The sequence below is a fragment of the Amphiprion ocellaris genome, chromosome 10 (assembly GCF_022539595.1).
Source record: "Amphiprion ocellaris isolate individual 3 ecotype Okinawa chromosome 10, ASM2253959v1, whole genome shotgun sequence".
Taxonomy (NCBI): Eukaryota; Metazoa; Chordata; class Actinopteri; family Pomacentridae; genus Amphiprion; species Amphiprion ocellaris.
Window position 1 is genome coordinate 836863 of NC_072775.1, and position 7542 is coordinate 844404.

Consider the following 7542-nt stretch of genomic DNA (forward strand, 5'->3'; position numbering starts at 1 on the left):
TAGTTGTGAAAATCATCTTTAAATATATACAAATTCAAGAAAAGTGGACCTAACCCGGTTGCTTAAGTTGAATTGCGAGCGACGCCAAGCTAAACATGCCAAATGACCTTAATACACTGTCGTCTCTGCATGACTGAAAGCTGAAAGAATGAACTGTACTCTCGCCGTAGCTAAATAAATAATAAAAATATCAGTGTTTCCAGCCAAATGGAAGCTGCCCTCAGTCAGTTTAATAAACACAGTAGGCCTGCTTCCAAGCCCTAATTTGGAATGACACACTAAAATACATACTCATTCAGGCTTTTCTGGTCATCTCAGGAGCATTGCTATACTTAGATCCATCCTGAGTTGCAGCGATACAGAGGATTACATGCTTTTATCTCTCCTTGCTTTAACTGCTGTGGTGCCATGTTTGTTTGCCCCAAAACACACACACACACACACACACACACACACACACACACACACACACACACACACACACACACACACACACACACACACACACACACACACACACACACACACACACACACACACACACACACACACACGCACAAAAAGCATGCCTGCAGCGTGGTGAGAGCGCTGATGCAAGCTTTTACCTACAACAAAGAGTAGGACCAGATATCTCCTCCTCACTGATGTCTATAGTGATTATGTGCAAATGTTTCCCCCGGCCTGAGCTTCAGGTTGTTTCCTGAACTTTTCACTGCTCAACAGACTCCAGACTGACCTGGCTGTGACTGAGTCCAGCCTAAAGACTAAAGGTCACTGAGCATTTCACTGCAAAAACTCAAAATCTTACAAGTCTATTTGTCTTATTGCTCGTCAAAATGTTTCATCCCACTTGATTTAAGATAAATTCACTTAACAAGAGACATTTCAGCAGATGGAGGGACTTGTTTTAAGACAATGCATCTTAAATATCTTGTTTAGTCAAACAATCTTGAATTATCTTGTTTTGAGTTGTATTTTACAAGAAACAATACATTTTTCCAGCTGAGGTGTTGTTTGTAGAAGCTACACAATCTGGTTTTAACATATAAACTTCACTTGATTCAAGTAAATGCGTTTTATTGGAAAATCACCAATTAGTTCATATCATCAAGTTTGCTAATGTGTTGCTGCAAATTCAAAAATAAATAGTTGACTTCAGTACTAGACTTGTCTACATGGTGTAGAGTTATTTATAAATGAGGGAGGAAGAACCACGGTCATATTTACAACTAATGTATTTTCAACCAACTGTATGCAGATGGATGTTTTAAAATGCTGAAATCACACTTTTTAATCTGGTTTCAAAGACAAGCTGGTCTTAAATCTAGAGTCATGTCACTGTTATACAACCTAAAATAAGTAAAATACATCTTAAACTTTCTACTCTGTATTAAACTGTATGTTTCAAAAGCAAATGTCTACTTTTGAGTTAAAAACAGCTTCTTTTGGACATAGCTGGCTGACCCTAAAACACAACAAATGCTGTCAACACAATTAATATTAGGATTTCTAGCTAACTGTCAGAAGACACATCTCAAAATGTTTCAGTTAATATTTGTAATCTTATTTCAAGTACAAGATGGTCTTAAATCTAGAAAAGTGCCGCTATAATACAACTCAAAATAAGTTTAACACATCTCACATTAGGAGGTTACATGAAAGCAAAAATATATTTATGAGTGAAAAACTGCTATTTTTTAGCATGTCTGGCTTATTTTAAGACACCTAAACTTAACAATCCTGGTAAAATAGAGCTTAAAATAAGTTTTCCCAGCTAATTTTAAGATCTCAGATTTTTTTCACTTATTTCAAGGTACAAGTTCTTTGAAATATGTTTTTTTTTCTTGTTTAGAAAGGGGCATTTTTTCCAGTGTTGCCATCTTGGCTCGGTGGCTTTGGGACAACACCGACGCTAGCAGTCTGTCTGCTTCAACAAAATCTATACATATATTTGTTTTTATTTAGGTTACCTTGCATGCTACTTTATTTTATCCTTTAAATTGTGCGATCTCTTATACTGTTCTCCATTTGCCATTCACCATATTACTCTTTTATTCCTATTTGTAGAACAATACTAATGTTTTTTCAGTTCAATAAAACCCTGTATATCCACTTCTGTATGTGACCAGAAAAATGAACCTAGAGTTAAGAGTTTTGTTCTTTTCTTTTCGAGGTCAAGAACAAACTTTATTGCTCACTAGAAAAGCCTAAATATGGTATCCACTATGTTAAATTTAGGAGTTTTCTTTAACTGAGTCATGTTAGCTATGTTGTTTTATCCCCTGAGTTTAAAAGAAAAAACATTTTATGCTTTTGATTTTTACATACATTCTACTGTTTTTGCGGCGCTCTAAGATTATTTCTGGCATTGCGTTGAACCGTGAACTGTGAAACGTGCCTGTGTTAATCACAGGGGAGATTGGCAGAGCAGATTATTGATTTTTCCACATTGTTGTAAGTGCACTACAGCTCTATCGGCTGTCAGAGTTTACAGCAACATTCTTTGTCACCGTATGCCTCCAACAAGGTCCACCAAAGACTCACTGTGGTTCGCTCTGGATTACAGACAGTTAAGGTTAAGGTCGAGACCACCCTGGATTTGTGTTCAGTCTGAAAAAAGCAGTGTAAGGAAACAAAGCCCCCTATTGTAGTTTTGAGAGTTAACCATTTAGGCCACAAACAATACATCCTGGTACATGCTGGTACGAAGGGACGAACTTTCAGAGCTGACTCTCAGTCAGTGTCAATCTCCTCCAAGTAGTCGTGTTTTAATGGACTAAATGGATCACTGGGAAGTCTACGTGGATGACCACATAGTCACAAAAACAATCTAATTATGACAAAAACTTGACAAAAGACTTTTTACACATTTATTTCTGGTAAATTTGGCATATTTATATCTACCAAATAAACTGCTAGTTAAATAGCTCCCTGTGGATTACAGTGAAAAAGCAGACTGTTGTGGTTTTAACCCTCCTGTTGTCCTCATTTACAGGCACCAAAAAATATTGTTTCCTTGTCTTAAAAAATACAAAAATTCTGCAAAAAAAATTCCCCAAATTTCTGAAAATTTGCAAAACCTTCAGGAAGAAAATTCCAATAATTCCTTAAAAGTTTCCCTTAAACATTTTTTTAAAAAAAAATCCCCCAAATTTGGCAAGAAAATTCTTGTAAATATTTTCAAAAATAGAGTAAAAATCTTCAAAAAAATCCTAAAAATATCTAAAGTGATTCCATATATATCAGTAAAACTTCTAATATTTTCTTTAAGAACATTCACATAAAAATCAACCAAAATCCAGTGAAATTCGTTGGATTTTGGTTGATTTTTATGTGAATGTTCTTAAGAAAGTTTTTTAACATTTATTTTTTTCCACCAAAAAATGTTCAAAGATTTTCCAAAAATGTTGAAAATGTGGACATCAGAAGTTTCACTGTGAAAATATTTTTTTTTCCCCACATTTTCAAACTTTAAAACGGGTCAGTTTTGACTTGCAGGACGACACGAGAGTTAAAGAACAACTTTCAATGAAAACACCGTTTGGTACATTAAATGCTATTTCTCAGTCTTCGTTATGTCCTGACCAGTCAGCAGCCTACTTTAGGCTCCAGTGATGTCCTGCTAGGCTGAGGTCACATCTGAGTCAGTGAGGAATGTCTAATGTGAGGACTGATGCAGGCCTCCTCATAGAGACGATGGATGCCAGGGCTAAGCACATTTCTAAGGCACTTCCACGCATGCTGGGAAAGCCCAGATTCCTACAAAGCATAAATCAATGCATCACAATGAGGGGTCTGAATTACCAACCAGTGGTCTTTTAAGGATTTCCACTGTTTAATTGCAAGGAGTTAAGAGCTCAATTTCATTAGAATGCAATTTGTTTGAATTCCAGAGAATGAAAAATGAGCATTAGATTAGGAAGTCTTTTCATATCAGCTTGATGTTTGTCATAAATTCAAATCACAAAATATGTTTCTTTTGACTGAGCACTTTCAGAGGCATCATTTAGTAAAATAAGCAAAAAAAAAAGTCCTGCTTCATCCTCCTTTAACAGCCATGGACTCAGAATCACCTCAATGGTTTCATCAGTATTCTTTCAGTGGGGATTTTTTACACTGAATAAACTCTGCTTTCAGAGGCTAAAATTACTCAAGCTGAAACTTCATGAATACATATTTTGCCCTTCAAGCCATCAAAGTGGCCTTGATTGAACAATAAACGTGTAGAAAATTGGGTTTCAATTAATTAAATCCAAAATTACTCATGTAATGCAACTTCATGTTTTACTTCAACCACGTTTTTCTGCTCCAACAACTATGAGAAGATTGTAGGTACATGTATGTAGGTTATGCCTGTTCACTGAATAAACACGACTTTTATTCGCTGAAATTAATCAAAATGAAATTCATGGACACATATTTTGCCATAAAAGTTGCCCATAAAACCGTCAAAATGGCCTTGATCAAAGAATAAACTGTATTTCAATCAGTGAATCCAAAAGTACTGAATGTAATTCCACTTTACTGGTCTGTCATGCTAGTTTGCTCCAACAGCTAGAGAAGATCGCAGATAATTAGATGTAGGTAGGCTATGTCTCTGCTTACACAGAATAAACACTGATCTTAGAGGCTCAAATTATTCAAACTGAAAATCCAGGAATGCATATTTTGCCATTAAAATTGGCCATCAACCCATCAAAGTGGCCTTGATCGAGCAATGAATTTGTAGAAAACTGGATTTCAATAGGTTAAATGGAAAAATTACTGAATATAATGCAACTTTACTCACGTACTCACAAGCTATTCTGCTCTAACAACTATGAGAAAATTGTAAATAATTAGATCTATAGGCTCTCTGATTTTACACTGAATAAACTCTGCTTTTAGAGAATAAATTATTCCAACTGAAAATACAGAATTTGTCATGAAAGCTGACCATCAAACCATCAAAATCGCCTTGATTAAACATTTTTTTAATTAGTAAATCCAAAATTACTCATGTAATGCAACTTCACTGGCTGGTTATGTTATATCTCAACCAGAAACTCCAACAACTATGAGGAAATTGTAGCTGGTCTTGGTTGATGTAAGTGGTTTAAGTCCTCCAAAAACACTGAATAAACACTGCTTTTAAAGGCAAATTGATGTTTTTTACCATGAAAGTTGGCCATCAAACCCTCAAAATGGTCTTGATCAAACAATAAACAAGTAGAAAGTTGGATTTCAATTAGTTAAATCCAAAGCAACTTCACAGGTCTGTTCTGTTTGATCTCAAATACAAGCTTCAGTGACTATTAGAAAATTGTAGGTACTATAGGTAGATATAAGTAGGTTATCCCCTCCAAAACACTAAATAAAAATGGTTTTTAGAAGCAAATTAATGTAGATTTTGCCATGAAAGTTGGCCATCAAACCATCAAAATGGCCTAGTCGAACAACAAATAAGCAGAAAGTTGGATTTCCGTCAGTTAAATCCAAAATAACTAATGTAATGGAACTTCACTGGCCTGTCACGTTTTATCTAAACCATGATTTACAGCAGCTATGAGAAGACTGTAAATATGCAGATGTAGGCAGGCGATGCCCTCCACTTACAAGACATAAACACTGCTTTTAGAGGCAAATGAATACAGATTTGGTCATGAAATCAAAATGGCCTCGATCAAACAGTAAACGAATAAAAAAGTGGGATTTCAATTCATTAAATCCAAAATAACTAATGTAATGGAATTTGTCTGGCCTGTCTTCTTTTATCTCAAACATTATCTATTCTTCTCCAACAGCCACAGGAACATGCTGAATATTTATCACATCGACTACTTCACAACCACCACCGCTGCCTCCACAGCTGCCCAGATATTGGAAACCCCACCCATCTGGCTCTTTCCAAGCAGGTCAAACACAGCAGCAGCCTGTTCGACCCAAGACCTGCTGCCACGTCCGTCCAAGCTGTCCAGTCTGAGAAAACACCCAGCTGCATCCAGTCCAGTCCAGTCCGACACCAGCTCCCATTAGCCAGGCACAGCGAGCCAGCAGACAGGTGAAAACAATCACACACTGAGCAAAAAGGGGCATTTCCATGTAAATATGATGCCAGTTAAGCAAAATGAGTTTGACACTCAGTCTCAGCGATGCTAAAGGAGAGGTGAGGATGTAATTTTCTTCATAACTATATATGCTCTAATTAGATCCTCAATCCACAATGAGGGGGAAGGATGGAAGATGGAGTCAGAGAGAGAGTTGAAAAGAGAAGAAAATCAGTCAGAACAGATCAGCATCACTCCATTCTGCTCCAGTCTCCCTGTAGCTTTCTCTCTGCAGATCCTCACAAACCACAACTAGAAGACTAACGCCATTCCCTTCACGTTTCAATCTTCTCCTGTTTTTGTTGCACTAATTAAATATTACACTGAGCATTTCCTTCTAAGTTCACCACACAACCCACAAAATCACATTTCTTTTTTTTGTCATTTACTCACGGTAGGAAAAAACATCCTCTGACGACAGAAAACTTCACCAAACATATGAAAATGCAAATAAAGTTGTTTTTTAACATGTAGACTAGCTTGGCTTCATTTTTATTATTTTTAAACACATAATTTAAGGGGGTTTCAGTCCGTCGGTAACATGACTTCCTCTTATTTTATCCCAAATTCAACATAAAACACCAGTCAATTCATAAAAACGGCACCTTTTTTTTTTAAAGCAATAACACATAATATGCGAACTTTAACTCAACTTACAGCGCGACGCCGAACTTTAATGTAATATTAGCGCTGAAATGAAGACGGAAAACAGAAGAAATTAGGATGAACTAACAGCGTTTACTAAGACTGTCCCTGAAAGTGCATTAAAAATGAAGTTGCTATCTACACAACTGAATGTTTCCCCTCACTTTAAGGCAAGACTAAATCCGAGCCGTGCTGCCCTCCGTGAGCACCGTGCCAAACTGCTGCGACTAACATTCAAATTACGCGTCTCCAACAAGCTTATAAATTAGATTTTAGGGGCGTAAAAAGGGAAAAAATAGAGATAAAAGGACATTCTTAAAAGATTTAGGCATGAAAACAGTTGCTTCATGTGGTAGAAAAAGAGAAAACAGAAGCGGAGAGCCGGTGACACTTACCGCCGTGAGCCGAGGATGGAGCTCTCCCAAGAACCAACCCACCGTGAATAACGGAGACGGAGCGCTGCTGCTCGGTGTGTCCTCTCTCTCTCTCTCTCTCTCTCTGTCTCTCTCTCTCTCTCTGTCTCTCTCTCTCTCTCTCTCTCTCTCTCTCATACAGCTCCAGCCTCTCTCTACCGACCTCCCCCTTTGCCCCACGGCCGCCCTCTCCCTCCCTCCCCTCCCCTCAACACCAAATCAACAAATTGAGGAGTTGAAAAGGCTGCTGATTGGTCATTACGGTCCCCACAACGATTAAAGGGACACGTGCACGCGCACACGCACAGGGTGGCAGCTCAGTCTTCTCTCCACCCAGCAGACACATTTCAATAAGCGTTATTTTCACTGGAGATGCTCCAGATGTTTGTTTTAACCCT

General features: G+C 37.5%; 1 protein-coding gene across 2 annotated transcripts in view; it reads right to left on the bottom strand.

Moving 5' to 3' along the window:
• cdh6 (cadherin 6) overlaps nucleotides 1–7224 on the bottom strand; it is a 224831-nt gene extending 217607 nt beyond the window's left edge. For both annotated transcript variants that reach the window (XM_055014274.1, XM_023272148.3), the window contains exon 1: nucleotides 7127–7224. The gene's annotated coding sequence lies outside the window, so the exon portion shown is untranslated. The remainder of the gene's footprint in view (nucleotides 1–7126) is intronic.
• Nucleotides 7225–7542: the final 318 nt, after the last annotated feature.